The 22183-nt window shown below is 39.5% G+C and overlaps 1 protein-coding gene across 6 annotated transcripts in view; it reads right to left on the reverse strand.

The window, feature by feature from the left end:
- WHRN (whirlin) overlaps positions 1-22183 on the reverse strand; it is a 141122-nt gene that overhangs the window by 50003 nt on the left and 68936 nt on the right. The window lies entirely within an intron of this gene.

Raw genomic sequence — 22183 nt, forward strand, 5'->3', positions numbered from 1 at the left:
AGTAAAATAAGAACAAAGATAGGAAGGGATAGATCAGACTTTCCAAACTGTCACAAACAACAGACTGGGATCTGATGATAAAACAAAGGAGTGGCTATCCTGCACAGGCTGTCCTGGAAGGGCAAGCTCCCAGGATACAAGAGCTTACAGAGTCAAAAGTTGGTTAAATTGAAGTTGAATTGATACTTCTCTATCCCAGGAGGCTTAACCCTTTGCCACATGGCTTCTCTTTTGATGGATCATAGATGCTGAGCTGGAAGAAATCTCAGGGAGAACTGAGGCGACAGAAGTTGGATGATTTGTCCAATATTATAGAGGAAGTAGGTGCTGAGATTTGAACTCAAATTACACAGCCTCCAAAACTAAGTGCTTGATTCTTTCCTGTTCCTTCCTGGGGTTCTCTCCCTTTCCAGGCCCATGAGGGACAATTTTCCTCCCACCTTCCTGACCTTAAAGTTCTTCCCAGCCCTTCTTGAGTTTTCTAAGGTTGCAACATCTCCTTCTGTATGTGTGGTGTGTGTGTGTGTGTGTGTGTGTGTGTGGTGTGTGTGTGCGTGTGGGGTGTGTGTGTGTGTGTGTGTGTGCATGTGTGTGGTGTGTGTGTGTGGTGTGTGTATGTATGGTGTGTGTGGTGTGTGTGTGTATGTGTGTGTATGTGTGTGTGGTGTGTGTGTATGTGTGTGTGTGGTGCATGTGTGTGGTGTGTGTATGTGTGTGGTGTCTGTGGTGTGTGTATGTGTGTGGTGTGTGTGAGTGATGTGTGTGTGCGTGTGTGTGGTGTAGGTGTGTGTGTGTATGTGTGCGTGTGTGTGTGGTGCATGTGTGTGGTGTGTGTATGTGTGTTGTGTGTGTGGTGTGTGGTGTGTGTGGTGCATGTGTGTGGTGTGTGTATGTGTGTGGTGTGTGTGCGTGTGTGTGGTGTGTGTGGTGTGTGTGTGTATGTGTGTGTGTGTGTGGTACGTGTGTGGTGTGTGTGTGTGATGTGTGTGTGTCTGTGTGTGTGTGGTATGTGTGTGTGTGCGTGTGTGGTGTGTGTGTGTGGTGTGTGTATGTGTGTGGTGTGTGTGGTGTGTGTATGTGTGTGGTGTGTGTGTGGTGTGTGTATGTGTGTGGTGTGTGTGAGTGATGTGTGTGTGCGTGTGTGTGGTGTAGGTGTGTGTGTGTATGTGTGCGTGTGTGTGGTGCATGTGTGTGGTGTGTGTATGTGTGGTGTGTGTGTGTGCGTGTGTGTGGTGCATGTGTGTGGTGTGTGTATGTGTGTGGTGTGTGTGTGCGTGTGTGTGGTGTGTGTGGTGTGTGTGTATGTGTGTGGTGTGTGTGTGTGTATGTGTGCGTGTGTGTGGTACATGTGTGGTGTGTGTGATGTGTGTGTCTGTGTGTGTGTGGTATGTGTGTGTGTGCGTGTGTGGTGTGTGTGTGGGGGGTGTGTGTGTGTCTGTGTGTGTGGTATGTGTGTGTGTGCATGTGTGGTGTGTGTGTGGTGTGTGTATGTGTGATGTGTGTGTGCGTGTGTGTGGTGTGTGTGTGGTGTGTGTGTATGTGTGTGTTGTGTGTGTATGTGTGCGTGTGTGTGGTGCATGTGTGGTGTGTATGTGTGCGTGTGTGTGGTGTGTGTATGTGTGTGGTGTGTGTGTGCTATGTGTGTGGGGGGGTGTGTGTGGGGTGTGTGTGTGATGTGTGTGTGGTGTGTGTGTGGTGTGTGTGCATGTATGGTATGTGTGTGTGTGTGGTGTGTGTGTGTGTGTGTGTGGTGTGTGTGTGTGGGGTGTGTGTGTGGTGCGTGTGTGTATGTGTGGGGTGTGTGTGTGTGTGTGTGTGTGTATGTGTGCGTGTGTGGTGTGTGTGTATGTGTGCGTGTGTGTGGTGCGTGTGTGGTGTGTGTATGTGTGCGTGTGTGTGGTGCGTGTGTGTGGTGTGTGTATGTGTGTGGTGTGTGTGTGGTGTGTGTGTGTGCGTGTGTGGTGTGTGTGTGTGTGTGTGTGTACGTGTGTGTGCGTGTGTGGTGTGTGCATGTGTGTGATGTGTGTGTGGGGTGTGTGTGTGTATGTGTGTGGTGTGTGTATGCGTGTGTGTGGTGTGTATATGTGGGGGGGGTGTATGTGTGTGGTGTGTGTGCATGTGTGCGTGTGTGGTGTGTGCGTGTGTGGTGTGTGTGTGCGTGTGTGGTGGGGGGAGGTTGGGGGAATATTGATGCATGTGTATGTGCGTGTCTGCTGGTAAAAAAAAAGCACACTTGTACTTAACATTCATAAAGAGCTTCCCTCACAACAGCCCTGTGAGGTGGGCATCAAAACCATTGTTTTCTCCACTTTATAGATGAAAAACTGATGCTGAAGGAGGAGAATTGACTTTTTCAGGGCCAACTACTACGTGTCAGAGTCAGGATTCAGACTCAGGTCTCTTGTGTTATACAGTGCTCATTTCATCATATCACACCATTTTCAAAGGTTTATAATGACATTTACCCTAGGTATTACCTGGAATAAAATAGATCTAGGCCTCTGTGTGTGCATTATGAAATTAGATTATGTACTATGTATAATGATTTATACAATGACATTTTACATATATAACATATATATGTTACCTATATATAATCTCTCTCACTATATATATACATATATGTACACACATACATACACATACATACATATAAATTCCCTTCCAGATCTATGGGCGATACACACATGTATACATATATATACTGACATGTGTGCACACATGTATACATATGTGTTTGTATATAAACTTTATCTTCCAGATCCTGGTGGTAATTATGGGTACACAGAAAATGCATACACAGCATATAGAAGGCAAACTTGGGGGGAAAGCTAGAGCAGCAGGGGATACAACAAGGTTTCCAGCAGAAGGTAGCATCTGATTTAAGTCTAAAAGGAAGCCTGGGAAGTAGAAGAGAAGGGAGTGAAAGGACAGAACATTCTAAGCATGTAGATTTTTCAGTCATTTTAGTTGTGACTCCATTTGGGGTTTTCTTGGTAGATACTGAAGTAGTTTGCTATTTCCTTCTCTAGCTCATTTTACAGGTGAGGAAACTGAGGTAAACAGAGTAAAGTGACTTGCCCAAGGTCACACAGCTAAGTAAGGAAGTCTGAGGCCAGATTTGAATTCAGGCCCTCCAGACTTTAGGCCCAACGCTCTATCCACTGTGCCATGTAACTGCCCAAGCACGAGGGACAGACAGTACAAAGACCAAGACAGGAAATAAAGGACTGTTCAAGGAAATACAAAAGATTAGAACAGCTGGACGATGGAAGTTGACTGACAATCTGTAAGTCAATAAACATTTATGAAGCAACTACTACGTGAGTAGCACTATCCTAAGCACCGGAGTTACAAAGAGAATTTTGACCTCACAAAGTCTCTAATAAAGGGGAGAAGACCGGAAAGGTAGGAAGAAGCCAGGTTAAGGACACCTGATGCGAAAGTGAAGATCATCAGTTATGAACTCATCCCTCTCCTCAACATCTTCCCCCATTCTCTCCTTCTCTGCTGAGGTCTTGGAAGAAAAGGTAGTTATCCTAACTGGGTCAACCTTCCACACTGTAACCTCCATTAGACTGTGATTTTCTTGAGAGCAGGGCCCAATTTTTATGGGAAAGGAGGGGAAAATTAAGGATGCCTTTCCTTATTATCCTCCATGCTTAGCACAGGATCTGGCACATAGTACATATTTAAACACTCATAAAGTGCTGGACTTCTGTCTTCTGTGGGAGCTCATATTTCAGTCATTTCATCTCTCTTTGCAATCTTCGGTCTCTGTTCATCTACTGGCCCTTACAGGTTGTCCATAGTCACAGATCATAGATATGAAAGTGATCTTAAAGGTCATTAAATCCAACCCATTCTTTTACAAGTGTAGAAACCAAGACCCAGGAAGATTAAGTTGCTTACCACACTCAGGTTTCCCTGATCATTAAAAAACAAAACAAAACAACTACAAATGACCCTACCATCTTCCTCTCATTCCTGCCGTGCAAAGCTACTATTTCACATGACCCCTATTTTTCCCTACACAACTCCTAGGCCCCACTCACTTCTCTGTCTTCTGAAGGCCTCCCCAAAGTTACCAATGATCTTTTAATTGCTAAATACAGTGATCTTTTCTTAGGCTTCATCTTTCTTGTCTCCTCCAAAGCAGGACACTATTTACTCTCTCCTCCTGGACACTCTCTCCTCCCTGGGTTTTCATGACATTGTTCTCCTGTGTGTCTCCTACCAATATGATCATTCCTTCTCAGTCTCCTTGGATGAACCAAGTCCTTCCTGTTTCATGTGGTTCTACTGCAGGACTCTGTCCTGAGCATTCCTCTCTCTATATAGCCTCTTGGTAATCTCATTAGCTCCCAAGGGTTCCATTATCATCTCCATATAGATCTACCCATATCTAGGTATCCTGCCTTCATCTCTCTCCTGGGCTTTAGTACCATACCACCTGCTGGACATCTCTATGTAGATAGATCACATACGTATCTCAAACTCAACACATTCAAAACATAACTTGTTACTTTTCCCCAACTTTCCCCCACTCACTTCCCCACTTCAGGTCCTTCTTCACCCTCCATGGCAAATTAGTTGAGAAATCTTGTAAACTGTACCTTTGTAACAATTCTCATCTCTCTCCTTCTCTCCGCCATCCCATAATCATGCATTGATGTCCAATCTCTCCTGTCTACGATCCATTTTCCACATCAAGGCCAAATTGGCATTCTTAAAGCATAGATCCAATTCCATCACTCAAGAAGTTTCAATGGCTAACTTAGACTATCAATCAACTACAAACTCCTCTTCTGGCCTTCTGAAGCCCTTCCCAGTTTGACTCCAGTCTATCTTTCCAGATTGATTTTCCATTTTCTCCTTTCATGTAGTCTACATCCCAAACAGATCGTCTTGGTTTTGGTGTTCCAAGCATTCACACTATTTCATTTTCTGCTGCTTCTACCTCTCTCCTAGGTGCTAGGTGACTCAGTGGACAGAGTGATAGATCTTTAGTCAGGAAGATTCACCTTCCTGATTTCAAATTTGTGCTCAGATTTACTAGCTGTGTGATCTTGGGCAAGTCATCTAACCCTGTTTGCCTCAGTTTTCTCATCTGTCAAATGAGCTGGAGAAGGAAATGGCAAACCACTATAGTATCTTCGGTAAGAAAACCCCAAATGGGTCACAAAGAGTCACACATGACTTAAAAAATGACCTCCATAATCAGCAAGCATTATACGTAATGGAGACAAGCTAGAAGCATTTCCAATAAGATCAGGGGTGAAACAAGGATGTCCATTATCACCACTGTTATTCAATATGGTACTAGAAATGTTAGCTATAGCAATAAGAGAAGAAAAAGAAATTGAAGGAATTAGAATAGACAAAGAAGAAACTAAGTTATCACTCTTTGCAGACAATATGATGATATACTTAGAGAATCCTAGAGAATCAAGTAAAAAACTACCTGAAATAATAAACAACTTTGGCAAAGTTGCAGGATACAAAATAAATCCACATAAATCATCTGCATTTCTCTATGTATTACTAACAAAGCCCAACAACAAGAGGTAGAAAGAGATATCTCATTTAAAGTTACAGTAGACACTATATAATATTTGGGAGTGTACTTTCCAAAACAAACCTGCAGACTATATGAACACAATTACAAAACACTTCACATAAATAAAGTCAGATCTAAGTAAGTGGAAAAACACCAGTTGCTCATGGGTAGGTCAAGTTAATGTAATAAAAATGACAATTCTACCTAAATTAATTAATTTATTTATTCAGTGTCATGCCAATCAAACTACCAGAAAATTATTCTATAGAGCTAGAAAAAATAATATCAAAATTAATCTGGGAGAACAAAAGGTCCAGAATATCAAGGGAATTAATAAAAAGAAATGCTAGAGAAGGTGGCCTAGCCATACCAGATCTCAAATTGTATTATAAAGCAGCAATCATCAAAACCATTTGGTACTGATGAAGAAATAGAAGGGTAGATCAGTGGAATAGATTAGATATTCAAGACACATAGCAGTCTACTGTTTGATAAACCCAAAGACCCCATCTTCTGGGATAAGAGTTCACAGTTTGACAAAAACTGCTGGGAAACCCAGATAATAGTATGGCAGAAACTGGGCATAGACCAATGCCTGACACCATACAGAAGAATAAAATCTAAATGAATACATGATCTAGGTATAAAGACTGATACTATAAACAAATTAGGGGAGCAAGGAATAGTGTATTTGTCAGATTTATGGAGAATGGAGAGATTTATGACCAAACAAGAGATAGAGAACATCACAGAGAGCAAAATGGGTAATTTTGATTATATTAAATTGAAAAATTTTTGCACAAACAAACCTAATGCAACCAAGATTAAGACGGAAACAGAAAACTGGGAAATAATTTTTACAACTAGTGTCTGGGATAAAGGCCTCATTTCTAAGATATATAGAGAACTGAGTCAAATTTACAAGAATACAAGTCATTCCCCAATTAATAAATGGTCAAAGGATATGAACAGGCAGTTTTCAGAGGAAGTAATCAAAGCTATCTATAGTCATATGAAAAAATGCTCTAAATCACTATTGATTAGAGAGATACAAATCAAAACAACTCAGGTATCACACCATATCACATGTCAGGTTCGCTGACATGACAAAACAGAAAGATGATGAATTGGGGAAGATGTGGGAGAGCTGGAACATTAATTCATTCATGGTAGAGCTGTGAGTTGACCCAACCATTCTGGAGAACAATTCGGAACTATGCCCAAAGGGCTACAAAAATGTGTGTATCCTTTGACCCAGCAATACCGTTTCTAGGACTGTAGCCCAAAGAGATCATAAAAATGGAAAAAGGTCCCATATGTACAAAAATATTTACAACAGCTTTTTTTGTGGTGGTCAAGAACTGGAAATAGAGGGGATGCCCATCAAATGGGGAATGACTGAATAAATTGTGGTATGTGAATTTAATGGAATACTATTGTGCCATAAGAAATGATGAACAGTCGGACTTCAGAAAAACCTGGAAAGACTTATATGATCTGATGCTGAGTGAAAGGAGCAGAACCAGGAGAACATTGTACACAGTAACAGCCACAGTGAGCAAGGACTGTTTCTGATAGAGTTAGCCCTTTCATAGCAATGCAAGGACCTAAAACATTCCCAAAGGACTTCTGAGGCAAAAAGCAATTCACATTCAGACAAAGAACTATAGAATTGGAATGCAGAATGTGTTATGTTTTGTTTTCTTTTGTCTCATGGTTTCTTCCATTTGTTTCAATTCTTCTATGCAACATGACTAATATGAAAATGTGCTTAATAAAAATGCATATGTAGAACTCATGTAAGATTGTATACCGACTCAGGGAGGGAGGGGAGAGGGAAGGGGAGACAATTTAAAACTTATGCAAGTGATTAGTTTTTTAAATGACCTCCATCTCTCTACATAAAATTTCTCTCTCTTCACCCCCATTTTGCTATATCTCTAGCTTTATTCAAGACTCAGTTCACAAGTTACCTACTACACAAGGCCTTTTTTTGTCAACACTCTCCACCTCTCCTCCCAGAAATCACTTTCTATACACTCAGCAACTTATCTAGACCTATCTTGACACAATTAGGTGGCAAAATGAGTATGGCTAACCTGGAATCAGGAATACCTGAGTTCAAATTCCTTTTAGACATTTATTATCTTTGTCAACTCGGAGAAGTAATTTCACTTCTTTCTGTCTCAGGGTTCTCATCTACAAAATATGGATAATAACAGCACCTTCCTCACAAGGTTGTTGAAAGGATTAAATGAGATATTTGTAAGACTCTTTGCAAACCTTAAAGCACTATAGAAATAGAGCTAGCTGTTATCTTGTTTTTTTCTAATAAAATGTAAGCTCATTGAGGGCAAGAACAATTTTATTTTTGTCTTTGTGTATCCCTAGCACCCAGCAACCAGCCAATCAATAAATCAATATTGATTAAATGCCTACTCTGTGCCAAGCACTATGCTAAATACCGGAGATAAAAAAAGAGGCAAAAGATAGTCTCTACCCTCAAGGAGTTTATAATCTAATCATAGCATGATGCTACACAGAGTAGGCACTTAATAAATGCTTGTAAAATTGGATTTTTCCATTATATCCCTGACCAATCCCTCTCATTTCCAAGGTTTGGTTGTCTTGGACTTCCTCCAACTAATTTTTTTCTCTGGTAGGGAGAAACAGAAAAGAGAACAGATGCTAATCAGTCCCAGAGTTGCTGAGTGCTTACCTCAGTCTCATGTAAGACATCCACATTTTTGGCAGTGATACTAGTGGAGTGGAACCACAGAACACTGGGGCTAAAAAGGACCTTAAAGGTCATCTGGCCCAACTCCTTTATTGTGTAGAAGAGGAAGTTAAGTCCAATAATTCCATCCAAGATCACACAGCTATTAATGGTATCTGAGAGGAAACAAGAAGAGTAAACTGAGGCCAAGAGAGATGAAATGACTTACACAGAAAAAGGAAGGTGAAGGAAAGTAATTTCATCCAAGGTCTCACAATTATTTATGGTATCTGAAAAAAAAACTCCAGAAGAGGAAACTGAGGCTGAGACAAGAAATGATTTGTCCCAAGGTTACAAAGGTAGTAATAGGCAGAGTCAGGATTTAAACCTAGGTCTTCTAAATCCAAATCCAAATACCAAACCATGCAGGAGGCCATCTTAGTTCATACCCTACACTAGCCAACAGTACTGATTACGTTCTTGAAAGTTATTCAGTATAATTATGTATATATAACAGCTTGCTGTAGACATGATAACCACTTCATTCACAACCTAGGTTGGAACAAGCAATATTAGAGCACAGAATGCTGGAAGGGATCTTAGAGAGCATCAAAGTGTTTATCTTATAGATGGAGATAGAGGAGTCTAGAGTTGTGTTTTTTTTAGCAAGTAAGAGACAGAACTAGAACTTTTCCAAACCCCAACCCTAGATTACTGCTTTCATCTGCCTCTTCTACTCAGAATCACAAAAGCATGCTGACAGGTTCCACTACAAATAATATTAGCCAGCATTTATACAGGGATTAAAGATTTGCAAAACACTGTATATGTTATCACATTTGGTCCTCACAGTATCCCTGGGAGGTAGATATTATGATTATCCCCATTTGAGAGATGAGTGAACTGAGGCTGAGCGGTTAAATGACATGCTCAGAGCCACACGTCTCATAAGTATATGAGAAAGAATTTGAACTCAGGTCTCTCTGACTCCAAAGCCAGCACTCCATCCGCTGTGCCCCCACTCCTACAACATAATCCTTTAACTCCTCCCTAACTAGTTGTCTATCTCACTCTCCATAGATACTATTCCAAGCTTTCTTTTCTCTTTTCAAATTTCTCTTCCTGCCCACCCACAGGTCTTACTTAGAGAATAGTGGCCATTCACCATGAAGTACATCTAATCTCCTCCTCTATAGCTCAAAACTCTTTGGCATCATTCCCATTCTCTCCTTCACTCCAGTGTCTGATGAAAGGGGACTTCTTCCAAAGATATTCTCAGTTCCTCCTGTCTTTGCCAGCAGATTACACCATATTCATCCTCTTTCTCTAGTTATGAATCTTCCCCAAATCCCAATTCCCTACTGTCTACAGTACATGCACTCTCACCTTTACACAAATTCCCACTAGAAGACTTCTATGAATTGATATAAAGTGAAGTGAGCAGAAGCAGGAGCTCATTGTACACAATAAGAACAATACTGTATGATGGTCAACTGTGAATGACTTAGCTATTCTCAGCAATACAATGATCTAAGACAATTTCAAAGGACTCATGATGAAAAATATTATTCACCTCCAGAGAAAGAGCTGATGCAGTCTGAATACAGATCAACTCATACTTTTTTAAACTTTATTTTCCTTTTCTTTTTTTGGTCTATTTTCTTTCACAACATGGCTAATACAGAAGTATATTTTGCATGACTGCACACGTATGACCTACATCAAATTGCTTGCCTTCTCAAGGAGGGGAGTGGGGTGGGAAGGAAGAAGAAGAAAATTTGGAACTCAATTTTTCAAAAAGCAAATTTTAAAAAATGTTTCATATGTAACTGGGAAATTTTTTTTAATCCCCACTAAGCCTTACACTTGATAAAATGCCCTCAAGCTATTGTCCTAGATATACTCTCTTTCACTGCCAAACTTCTAGAAAAAAAGTCTGCTTTCATTGCTTCCCCTTCTTTTCTTCCATTTACCTCATAACCCTTTGCATTCTGTCTTCCAATCTCATTATTGACTGAAATACCTCTTCAAAAGTTGCCACTGATGTCTTAAATGTCAAATCTAATGGCCTTTTCTCAAGCCCCAACCTTTTCAATCTTCCTGCAATATTTCATTTTATTGATTGCCCTCTCCTCAATTCTCTCTTCTTTTTTGGATTATCTTGACAATATTCTTTTTTAACTCTCCTCCTACCCAACAGCTCTAGCTTTGGATTCCCCTTCTCTTTCCTCTCTCTTCTCGCTCTCTTGATGTGATTGGCTCCCATAGACTTAATTATCATTTCCATAAAGATGACTCTCAGATCTGTACATCTAAACAAAGTCTCTCTCCTTAGTCTTTAACAAATTTTATGTCATCTAATCTCAACTCGGTCCCCACTTCATCTAGGTGATACTTTTGTTCTTCCCTAAATGATTCTTTATCCCACTTTGTCTATTGTACATTTCAAACTGGATGTCCCGTTAACATCTCAAACTCAACTGGATCAAACCAAAGTTCATTATCACTCCCCTAAAACTTATCCCTCTTCCGAACTTCCCTATTTCAATACAGGGCACTGTCATTTTCCCCATCTCTATTGTCCACAACCTCAGCATCATCCTAGACTCCTTGTGCTCACACCTTAATAGAATAAATAATAGCTAGCATTTATATAGCATTTTAATATCTGCAAAGCATTTGGATATGTTACCTCATTTGATCTTCATAACAACCCTGGGAGATACTCTTATTATCTCCATTTTACAGATGAGGAAACTGAGGTTGAGAGTGGTTAAGTGGTTTGCCCAGGGTTACAATTAATATGTATCTGAGGTGGAATTTAAATTCAGGATTTTTTTTAACACTCCAACTTCAGCACATTCTACTACACCAAATCATTTCTACTTCCACATCTCTTTTATCTGACTCCTTTTCTCCATTCTCATGACACTGCCCTGGTTCAGGTCTTCCTCACTTCTCTATTGGACCATTACAAAAATTTTATAACTGGTCCTCCTACATCCAGTTGGTGACCCCTCCAATCCACCCTCCACAAGTTCCCAGAGTGACTTTCCTTATGCATAGGTTTGTCTGATCACTTCTCCTCCTCAATAAACTCCAATGGCTTCCTATTGCCTTTAGGATGAAATAGAAATGTCTTTGTTTGGCAGGTAATGATTTTCACAGCTTGGTCCCAACCTAACTTTCCAGCCTAAATATACATAGCTCACTTTTCAAACCACAATCCAGTCAAATTTGGCACCTTGCTCTTCCTAACATGCCCACCATCACACCTTTGCACTGGCTGTCCTCCATGCCCAGAAAGTTTACTGCCTCCTTAGTCCAGGCTTTCAGAATCACTTGTTCCCTTCCAGGCTCAGCTCAAATGCCATCTTGAGCTTTTCCTGATCCTCTAGTTCCTAGTGCCCTCCTTCCCAAAATTTGTTTGTATTTGTGTTTTATATATTCTGTATAAGTTTAATAATGTAAGTGTCATCTCTTCCAATAGAATATAAGTTCCTTAAGGCAGGGACTATTTAATTTTTCTGTTTATCTCTCCAGTCCTTAGCATAATAACTGACATTTAGTATTGGTTGCTAACTTTATTGATTATTGATTGACCAGAACTCAGATCATGGACTCTTTCCTTTAGTGTTTCCAAGTTCCAATAAATAACTGCTGGATTGATTTTCCTAAAAACATTGCTTCCATAATAATAATTTTTTAAAAATCTTGCATCTCATAGCATTTGTTGGTGATGAGTCATTTTTCAGTTGTGTCTGACTCTGTGACTCCTTTGTGGGGGTTTTCTTAGCAAAGATACTGGAGTGGTTTGCCATTTCCTTCTCCACTTTATTTTACAGATGAGGAAACTGAGGTAAACAAGTAAGTGTCTGAGGTCAGATTTGAACTCAGATCTTCCTGACTCCAGGCCCAGTGCTCTAGAACCGTAGGTTCCCAAAATGGGTGATACTTCCCCCTGGGGGAAGAGGGGGAGGTGGTAGTTTGAAATGATGCAAATTTAAAAAAAAATATGAAAAGGTTAAAGAAAGGAGAATTTCAGGGAGGCTGTAATATTTTTTAAAGGGGTAATAGGCCAAATAAGTTTGGGAACCTCTGCTAGACCCTACCCACTATGTGAAGAATCTATGGGAAGACAGGAACAAGAATTGCACACGATGACAGAGTGTACTCTTCACAACCAGAGTTAGCGCCTCCATCAATGAGATGGTCACTGCAACAAAGTATCACTGGTTTCCAAGCATTCATTGCTTATGAACCTATACCAATTCCTTAACAACTAGTGGATTAAGTCCAAGTTCATCTACTTCATATTCAAAGTCTTCTAAACGGTTACCTAGCCAACTCAGTCTTCTATTCCACCCCAACACGTACCCTCCACTTCAGCCTGGCTCAATCTCCCTTCTTTCCTTTCACTCATGCAATTCTCTGCACCTACATAGATTATACTAGAGGTCAGTAGGGTCTGTAGGTCAAATCCAGCCATTGCCTGTTTCTGTTTAGTTGGGAGTTAAGAATGATTTTTACAAAAATGTTAAAATGTTTAAAAATAAAATAAATTAAATAAAAAATAAATATAGCAGCAGAGTGGATTTGGTCCCCAGACCATAGTTTGGCGACCCCTGGGACAGTACAACGTATGTAACCTCTCCTGATTATGTTTGTATAATTCCCTAGCAATTATAGTTCCCACTCTATTAAAACCACAGGTTTCGTCTTGTGTGAACAGATACATATCTAAAGAAAAAACAAGCTATCAACAGCCATATGAAAAAATGGTCCAAATCACTATTAATAAGAGAGATACAAATTAAAACAACCCTGAGTTTTCATCTCATACCTATTAAATTGGTAAAGATGATTCAATAAAAAGGAAAATGAGAGTTATGCGATAGTTGTAAGAAGATAGGACAGCAATGCACTTCTGATGGAGCTGTGAATGAGTTTCCCTATTCTGGAAAGCATTCTGGAACTATACTCCATCAAATTATTAAACTATGGATATCCTTTGATATAGTGATGTCACTGCTAAGCAAAAAATGCCCCTCAAAGAGATCAAAGAAAGAAAGAGCCACATGTCAAAAAATATTTATAGAAGCACTTTTATTGCAGCAAGGAAACAGAAATTAAGGGGGTGCTCAGAAATTAGGGAACATTTGAATAAATTATGGTCTGTGAATGCAAAGGAATATTTTTGTGCTGTAAGAAATGATGAAAGGAACAGATTCAAAGAAATTCAGGAAGATTTATATGAACTAATGCTAGGTGAAGTTTGCAGAACCAGGAGAACAATTTAAATAATTACTCTAAATTTGCAAAAACTAACAACTTTGAAATCTGTAAGAACTCCGACCATTGGAATGACCAGTCATGACACCAGAGAACTGAAAATGTTATTCACCTTCAGAGAGAAAAGTGATAGACTAGAGGTGCAGAGTGAGACGTTTTTTGGACATGGTCAATACATAGATCTGCTTTGAGTGACTATGCTAACTTATTATAAGGTAGAGTTATAAAAATGGGGGCAAGGGGAATAATTTATAGAGAAGGATAGTGATAGCAACACAAAATAAAACAAGAAAAAGAAGAAAAGAAAACAAAGAAGGTTTAGTGGAAAACAAAGGCAATTGGGACAGTTCTGGGGAATTAACATGGCAAATTTAGTATATCTTTAAAAAAAAAAACAAGTTGTGCATAATAAGATTTGTCATTCCATGTACTGAACTATACTTATTCTGTGCTTTGTTTATAAAAATATTCATGCTTGCTAGTGTTTCTCAAATTCAAAATAACAAAATCTTCAACAATTTCAATAAAATAAAATATTTCTGCCCTTCTTTCCTTCTCCACCTTCCCTTCTAATTCTCTCCTGAGCCTTGGTGCAAAGATTTCTTCTCTACCACACATTTTTCCTCTCTCTGTGCCTGTCTCCTATCTTACTTCCCTTTACACTATTAAGACTTGCTACAAATGAAAGATTCCCTGAAACACTCTGGCCTGTTTGACAGAGATTATTTCATTTCTTTCCCTGCTTATTTCTATTAATTTATTAAATAGAGTTTCTCTTCTTTATGTCTTTTTATATAGCCTTATTACACGCTATCTTTCCCAATTAGAATGTAAACACCTTGCGTATACGGTCTTTCTTTTTACTTGTATCTATATCCTCCGCCCTTAGCACAGAGCTTGGAATCTATTTTCACCCACCTTTTATATGTTCATATCTTCTTGTAGCTGAGCTCTGCTCAGTTTGGCATGTACTCAGCTAACCCTACTTTGGGGTTACTGTGGGGTTTAGGCATTCCTGTTTAATATTGATGAAATGTTCTGCTTTCTTAAGTAAGTCCCTGTCACTTTTATTAAGGAAAAAAAAGTAATTCTCATCACTTCGTTCTAACTCAGCCTTCTGATTAAGCCAGGAGGTCTTATGATGGTAGCTTTGGTAGCTCTTCTCTGATTTAAAAAATTGAGGTGATCTACAGAATGTAACTCATTGTTCCCTTAGGAAAGGGTGGTCACTTTGGATGTGCTATATTAAAATGAAGAGAAAGGCTAAGATGAATAAACATGGGAACTGATCAGTGTATAAGTAGGGCACAGCAAAAGAATTCATGTGGGGGAAGGTGTCCAAGCCTGGGGTTGAAGAGAATGTCTTTGCTCCACTGGCTCTACGTGAATTTAAGGAAGCTTCTTTTCTAGCCTGGGATTAAGTTTTCCTGAACTAGTTGGAGTGAAATGGCCTCTAAAAGCTCATCAGGTTTTAGATTTCTATGTTCTGTATTTTAACATTCTATGTTCTAAGCCCCGGGTCTGACATACTATATTCTATGGTGTAACATTCCATGTTCCCAGGTCCCTTCCAACTCTGATATTCTATGTTCTAGCCTAAAATTCTACATTCTAAGTCCCTTCTAGCTCTGGTACTCTGTATTCTATAGTCTAACATTCTACATTTTAAAGCTCTTTCTAGTTCTGACATTCTGTGATTCTACAGCTTAACATTCTTTATTTTAAGGTCCCTTTCAGCTTTGATATTCTATATTCTATAGACTAACATTTTATGTTTCAAGCTTCCCTTCAACTCTTACATTCTATATAATATAATCTAACATTCTATGTTCTAAATCCCTTCCAGTTCTGATATCCTATGTCCTATAATCTAACATTCTATGTTCTAAGTCCCTTAAAGCTCTGACATTATATATTCTATAGGCTAACATTCTACATTCTTAAGATCTTTCTAGCTCTGACATTCTTTGATTCTATATGCCATATTGAAAAAAAAAATCTCTGTAGAATGCCTGGGAGAAAAGCCAGTACATTACAAATACATTGGCAGCTGTATTTGCTTATGCAAAGAAATGTTACTTTTTGCTGGAGCTCTCTTTGAAGCTGGACTCACAATTAAGTTGACATTTAAGGAAGAATACACCAATTTTCACAGACTCTATGGACCAGGAAGCTAAAGCTAATATTTTGTTCTTGCTAATCAAGAGTGGGGAAAACCAAACAAACCGTGAAACAAGAAAAGAAAACAAAATGCATCTGGACTGCATCACCTGACCAGTTAGCTTCCCCCTGCCCACACACTCAAATGGACAACATTTTCAAAACCTAAAATTAGGTACTCAGCATCACCCATATGGGGGGGGGGGGAGGGAGAGAAGAGAGGGCTGCTGAGAAGGGCACTGAAGGATCAAACAATAAAAGTATTTTCATTTTATTTTCACTCTAGAAGTAATATTTATCACTTAAGATGTCCCAAGTGTTAGCAAACCACAGAAATGCCCTTCATTGTCAGAATAAAGTAAGATCCCTCCATCATTTGCAGTCCATGAGGTGACAAAATAAACGCCTTCAGGCACCAACACAAGCATGAGTGAACCTGCCAAGGACGGAACATGGAGTTTCTCCTACGATCAGGACCATGGAGAGCTCCCAAGGAATTTATTCTCTTCTGTGCCCACAATAGGCAGTGAATCAATTTCTCTCAGTAAACAAAGCAGGCATGGCTTGAATTATCTCTGTATATCTATGGCATATAAAATGAATTTGATTCAGTCAGCAAATACATGTTGAGCAGAGTTTGTGCAAAACACCATGCTCAGTGCTGGTGGGCACAAAGGCTACACTGCTGCAGTTACAGCCTAGTCAAGGAGAAACAAGCATGCACACAAATAACTCTAATTCAAGGCAATATATTGACATGAGTGGTAGAGATGATAAGCACTATAGTAGTTCAACAGCAGTCAAGATTATTTCCCGCTATGGTGACGAAAGTTTCAATGGAGATTAAATTGAGCCAGGCCTTGAAAGATAGTTAAGGATCTGAGAGTCATAAGAACTCCAAAGAGAGTATGAAAAAAATAGTTGGGGTGTTGATGGGAGGGGAAGGAAACAACAATAATAGTTTACATTTCTATAGCACTCCAAAGGCTTTCCCCACAACTGATCTGAAATAAGTAGTGTCATAATTATTATCCCCATTTTACAATTGAGAAAACAGAGGCACAGAGATGAAATGACTTTCCCAGGGCTATGCAAGCTATTTGAGTTAATCAAAGCTGGAAGTGAAATCTACGTGTAGGAAGTACATGTAAGGGAAGTAGTGAAAGAAAAGGTTGGAACTATAGGCTGGGGTCAGATGGCAGGGGGCATCTCTTTCATATACAAGTCCTGGTTGGGTACTAATGTGGATGAGACTTGAGATAATAAGCTTTTTTTTTTTTTTTTTTGGAGTTTTAAGTTTTATTTCTCCCTCAAGATAATAAGCTTTTGTAATCAACTTGGCAGATATCTACAAAGAGCATTGTATTCTCAGGGCCTGAACTCCTTCCTGGAAATTCAACCTGATACCTTAGAGAGCTCCCTGGAAAACATTAATATTGTAAGTTTCTACCAACTGAGAAGAGAAAGGTGTCAATATTTGAAGGACTGTCATCTGGAAAAAGGATTAGATTTGTGTGCAGATCCAGAGGAAAGATATAGAATGGTAGATGGAAATTATAGAGAAGAAAGTTTTAGCTTACTGAAAAGAACTTCCTAAAATTAGGGATTTTACAATACAAGAGCTATGTGACAGTAGAACAGCTGACTTCAAGAAGTAGTGAGTCCCTGTCACTGGAAGTATTCAAGTAGAGACCTGATGATGGACACCACCTATCAGAGATTCTATAGAGCAGATGCATGCAAGAGACAAGATGCTCTGACAGTCATTTCCAACTCCCAGAGTCACTGATGTGAAGGTTCTACAATTCTATGACATCACTACAAATGCCCCCTCCATGACAGCAGCAGTAGTCAATGGGTATGTATTCCTGAGACATGGCCAACATCTCTGCAAACATAGGCAATTTGTGAGAAGTCAGTGGGAGGTAGAGGGGAGGAGGACCCTTCAAAGATATAAAGGAAGAGTATGTGATGTACAGCACAGGTAAGAGACCCCCTCTCAGGGAGGCCAATGAGGCTTTCACTAGGCTGCCTACGGCACTCTGTGGGATTGCTGCCTCCACCACTTGGTACCTACTCAACTTTTGTTAATGGTTTAAAATGCAGATAAAGTGAGGCTGTTCTTTATATTAAAGTAGATTTGAGCACAGATGGGGGCCAGTGATTAGGAGGGGAGCTTTGGTGAATCTCCTTCCCATGGGCTAGTCTAATCCATGATGCATTCCAGGGAGTAACTTTGTTGCAAATCAAATCCAGTTCCCTTTCTAATACACCACGCCACCTCCAATGCCATTCAATAAACATTTATTAGGTGCCTACCAATGCTAGGAATCAGATGAGAGAAGAGCTACCTGTAGGTGCATAAACCTCGTGGAAAAAAAAATAATACAGCCCACTGGCAACAATACTGGACTAAAAGTCAAGACAGCTGAGCTCATATCCGTTTGAAGTCAGAAGCCCTGGGTCCAATTCTGACTCTAAAACTCTGGGTCCAAATTCCAACTCGGAGGAGTACTATCTGTGTGATCTTGGACAAGTCCCTTCCCCTGTGATGGCCTCACTTTCCTCATCTGTAAAATAAGGATTAGATGATATCTAAGATCCTTTCCATCTCCAGTATCCTAGGATCCTATGATGCCTCCCCACCTAGAACTAAATTTCCTTGACACTCCAAGCAGAAAGTAAAAAACCCTGATTTAGAGGCATAAGCCCTGGGTTCAAATCCTGATTTTTCCACTAATACTATCTATATCGCCTTAAGAAAGTCATTCAACCTCTGTGGGACTTCATTTCTTCATCAATAAAAAAAGGGAGTTGTACTCAATGACTCAATTAATTGTCAGTTGATCATCCTGTGACCTAGGACCCTAAAAGAATAAACTTGCCCTATAAGGAAAAGGATCAGGAGATAGAACACTGGGATTCAAGTTCCTCCCAATTTGTCAAGAAGGGAGAAAGAGAACGGATGCTCAACCATCTTTGCTGAAACATTTCCTGCCCCAGAGCCAAGACAAAAATAACAAATAATTCTTGAGAACAAGTGGGTGCAGTCTGTCTCAGGCAGACAAAATAGACAGCATGATCTTGGCTTCCCTGGTAATAATTAGAGGCTAGTTCCACCCCACCCCCACTTCCTCCTTAAGTAAAGACCTGTCAGCAGCCCCAAGTGGAAATCAGAGGAAGAAGAGCCAAAGGGGCTCATTTGCCTCCACTGTGGTCCTCCATTTCACCATTCATGTCATGCAGGCAGGAAGTCCTGATGAAGTGCTTCCTACATGCACACACTTGTGTTAGGCAGGGGGACGCACAAAGCATAAACAAACTCTATGAAATAAGGGCTCTGAGACTTGGTGATGGGTTTTGCAATTGTTGTACTCTATTGTTTCAAAGGAGGGTTCTGTTGGTGCAAGGGTGGAACGGGGAGGTGGCACTGAGATGTAACCATTATGGTGTTAAACCAACTGATAAATTATTTCAAAATATTAAAAATGAGGGTTCTTTATACTATACTGATAAGGGAATTTTCAATGCCTTAAGACAAACTTTTAGGCAAAAATACAACCAAAAGACAGCCAGCCAACATCCCCCACACCATTCTTATTAGGACCCTAAATGGATTTCCCCCCAGGTTTCACACAGAACTCTGCCCTGCACTTGTCTAATGCATTTTATTATGTAATATTTTGCATTGTATTGTACTTATTTGTGTCTGTGCCTTATTCCCCTACTGGACTCTAAGCTGCATGAGGATAGGGATCGTGTTTAATCTAAACTTTGTATATCCTGGTGCCTAAGTAGAGTCCTCTACCACATAGTATATACTTTTAAAAAATTATTAATATTTTATTTTTTCCAATTATATATAAAGACAATTTTCAATGTTCACTTTTTGAAAGATTTTGAGTTCCAAATCCTTCTTCCTCCCTTCTTCCCTTCCCTCCCTCCCCAAGATAGCAAGCAATCTGATATAGGTTATACATTGAACAATCATATTAAACATATTTTCACATTAGTCATGTTGTGAAAGAAGAAACAGAACAAAAAGAAGAAAACACAAAAAAAGTGAAAATAGTATGCTCCAATCTGCATTCAGACTCCATCAGTTCTTTCTCTGGATGCGGATAGCTTTTTCCATCATGAATCTTTTGGAATCATATTGGATCATTGTATTGCTGAGAAGAGCTAAGTCAATCATAGTTGATCATTGCACAATGTTGCGATTACCACTCAGTATATACTTAATGAATCTTTGTTGAATGAAAATGAATTCCCTTCTACTCACAGAGGTCCTACATATTTTGGATTCTTCTGGGCAGTTCCCAAATTAAAGTCTCTGATCTGAAATTCTAAACTAGGTAAAATATCTAGGCTCAATTCAACTGAACAAGCATTTATTAGACATCTATTATTTGCCCAGAAACTGGGCTAAGCACTGAGGAAACAAAAACAATATTTTTTAAAAAAAAATCTTCTTTAAAAGATTTTACATTCTACTAAGAGAAACAATATGTATATGGATAAATAAGCCAAAAGTACATACAAAGTGAAGACAAAGGGATTTCAGCAATTGGGGTATAGTGCTAACAACTAGAAAGTTCAAAAAGGGTCTCATGTAGGAAATCCCACCTGAGCTGAACTTTGAAGGGAGTAGGGGATTCCAAGAGGTGAGGAAGGAGAACATTCCAGGCATGAGTGACACCTTGTGCAAAAGCAACCTCTTTAGAGGGAGGCAAAATCATGGAAAATGGAATGCTGTTGACAAGGAATAACAACTAAGCTAAATTGTAGGGCATATGAAGAGGAGTCATGTGAAGTTAGGTTAGAAACAGAGAGTGGAGCCAACCTGTAAAGGGCTTCAAATGCCAAGGCTGTGGGAAAAAGGGAAGGTGACAATCGTAGATGTCTCCACATTCCTGAAACACTTGAGCAGCACCTATAGGTAGTGGCCTAAAATATAGGGGCCAATGGACAAAGCCATCAAATGAAAGCCGTAGCTTATTTACTTCTAGTAAGTAAACTAATTCTTTTCTAAGGTCATTCAATTCGCTCGCGCTCTCGTGCTCTCCCTCACTCTTGAAAGGGATTTTTGGAATAATTTTATCTCAGTTGTGATGAAGATGTCACATATGTCTGCGGAAATTATATATATATATATGTATATATATATGATCCTTCCCAAACTCACAATCACCAAGGGTGCCTTCCTATACCACTTGTAGCTTGCCCCCAGTTACATTTCTCCACAATGGCAATTCTCTTCCCAAAATTCCCATTTTAGGATATAAACCTTAAATTGAGAGCACAGATTCTGTTCAATGAAGATTTTTTAAAAAGATATTCCTAGAACATGGTACTCAAATAAGTGATTTTCATTGGTTTATTCATTCATTCATTGTTCTTTGAATTTCCTATCTACTCATGTTCTTTTCTCTCATCCAGTCTCTGTATTATAGTTATGACAATGACAAATGGAAAAGTCCAGCTGATCTATTTAAATCCCTTTTGTACTCAGTCATGGAAGTCTGGGGAAAAAAACCAGTCTAGCCACTTTGCATATCATTACATTACAATATGCACTCCTTGAGTATCAATCAGAAAAGAAAAGGAAAGGGGCTAGGGTGAGGGATGGTAAATATCTTAATTCGAAGATGGTCTGAGAACTCAAAAAAAAAAGAGCAGGATCATGTCCTAGATCCTGCCTTCACAACTTGTATGATGAGTTGCTGAGATGCTGATTGGGGTATGTGTGTGTGTATGTGTATGTGTGTGTGCGCGCACGCGCGCATGTTTGTGTGTGTGTGTGTGTGTGTGTGTGTGTGTGTGTGTGTGTGTATGTATGCTGGGGCAGGGGTGGGAGGGAGAGATGTTTGCTGCAGAGGGAAGAGAGAGAAAACAACAACTTGATCCTATGAGCCTGACCTGGAGATGGGGACTTCATCCTCTCAGGAGAAGGGCATGAGAGATAGAGACAAGTGGCTCTGAAGGGAGTGCTCCATAAACATTATCTCTGGGGCTCTTTGAATCCATTCTGATAGCATTATTGAAATGAATTTTGCTGCTTAGGACAGTACCCAGCTTGCTGCTGCATTATCAAGATGAAAATTCAAATTCTATTAGAGAATTTTATTGCAATTATGAATCTTTAATAGTTTTCCATGTCAGGTATAAAATTTTAACGGCTTTTTGGGGGGATACCAGATAGCAATGCAGTTTTAATGAGACAACATAAGTTCTGAAAGCTGCTAACATAGTCCCTATGAAGGAAGCTTGAAGGAAACTATTGGAAAGAGGGTTGAGACAAACTAGTGACCGACAGAGTCAAGGGCAGAGCCTTGATGAGCTAATCACAAAAATTCTGTGATAGATACACCACGGGGGAATAAATCAACAGATGATATAAGTGAAGATAGAACATATGACACAAGCTGAGATCGTAGCTTGCACTCTGTTATTTA

Source organism: Notamacropus eugenii, chromosome 1 (assembly GCF_028372415.1).
Source record: "Notamacropus eugenii isolate mMacEug1 chromosome 1, mMacEug1.pri_v2, whole genome shotgun sequence".
Classification (NCBI taxonomy): Eukaryota; Metazoa; Chordata; class Mammalia; order Diprotodontia; family Macropodidae; genus Notamacropus; species Notamacropus eugenii.